Source organism: Acomys russatus, chromosome 23, assembly GCF_903995435.1.
Source record: "Acomys russatus chromosome 23, mAcoRus1.1, whole genome shotgun sequence".
NCBI classification, from domain to species: Eukaryota; Metazoa; Chordata; class Mammalia; order Rodentia; family Muridae; genus Acomys; species Acomys russatus.
In genome coordinates, this window is record NC_067159.1 from 4,383,049 (window position 1) to 4,384,711 (window position 1,663).

Consider the following 1,663-nt stretch of genomic DNA (forward strand, 5'->3'; position numbering starts at 1 on the left):
GGGTCTCTCTGCGAACCCGGAGTTTGTTGCCTCCAGTTAGTCTAGCCATGGCACGCCTGCCTGGCTCTTGTGTGGGCTCTGCAGACCCAGGGCCCAGCCCTCACACTTACATGTCAAGCGTTTTACCCATGGAGGCACCTCACAGCCTAGAGAACAGTTACAGTTTTGATAATGAATAACATTTGTCTATTTAGGAAGAACAGGCTTTTCAGAAAATCAAATCTCTTTCATTTTCACTGTATCCACGTTCTTTATCTATATATTTTTAAAAACTATGTGTAGCCAGCACTTGGGAGGCAGAGGCAGGGGGATCACCATGAGCTTGAGGCCAGCCTGGTCTACAAAGGGAGTCCAGGACAGTCGAGGCTACACAGAGAGACCCTGTCTTGGAAAAAACCCACCAAACTGTGTGTAATACATATTCCCAGCAATATAGAGATTAAGATAATATTAGGCCGCTAAGCACGTAAGGATGCTTGCTATCAACCCTGAGGATCTGAGTTCAATCCCTGGGACCCGTAAGGTAGCAAGAGAAAACCAATACATTGTCCTCTGACCCCGACATCCACACCACACACATGCACGCAGAACAAATAAAATGTAATCAAACTTAAAGATAAGAATATTTACTGAATCCCTTCCATTTAACTCTATATTCCTACCTTATCCAGTAAATAAGTAAATAAGAAAGGCACGAAAAAAGAAAGGCTTACTGATTAGTCAAAGAGAAATGAAGCTTTTTTTTTTTTATTCGCACAGGGCAACATTATGTACCTATTAAATACTTAATCAATTTACCAAAAAAGGATATGAGATTAATAACTGGCCTTGGTAAGATCACAGAGAACAGGATCAATACACAAAATCAATTCAATTCTGAAAAGTGGCAGGGAACAAGTGGAAAGTAAGCTGTAAAATGCCTTTTATAATAGCAACAAAATATGCGACACGTTACCAAGGAATGGATTCTACAAAGCTTGTACTAAACTTGTAACTGCGGGCTGGAGAGGTGGCTGAGCAGTTAAGGGCACTGGCTGTTCTTCAAGAGGATCAGGGTTCAGTTCCTACCATTTCCTTGGTAGCTCACAACCATCTGTCATTCCAGCTCCAGGGGATCTGATGTCCTCTTCTGGCTTCTGTGAGCACTAAGCACACATGTAGTGCACATACATGCAGGCAAAACACCCATGCACATACACCAAAACCAAATTTTAAAACAAACAAATGAACAAGACCCGAACACTAAGGAATCAGAGAAAACCTAAATATGAGGAGATCTGCAATATTTGAGACTCCAAAAACTTACTATTGTTAAGCTATCAGTTCTGTTCAAATTGATCTACAGATTCATTGCAAGTTCCAAGAGAAATCTTCCCCCTCTGTCTCTCTGTCTCTTTGTCTCTCTGTCTCTGTGTGTCTCTCTCTGTCTCTCTCTCACCTTATTTTTATTTTTATTTATGTGCATGTGTATATCTAGAGAGTGGTCATCGCAAGTACGCAGGGCCTCTCTGAATCCAGAAAAAGGCATCGGATCCCCTAGAGCTGGAGGTACACGCCATTGCAAGCCGCCCCACGTGCGTACTGAGAACTGAACTGAGGGCCTCTGCATGTGCAGTAACACCCTTAACTGGGGCCACTCTCCAGCCCTCGGCACCTGTCCAGG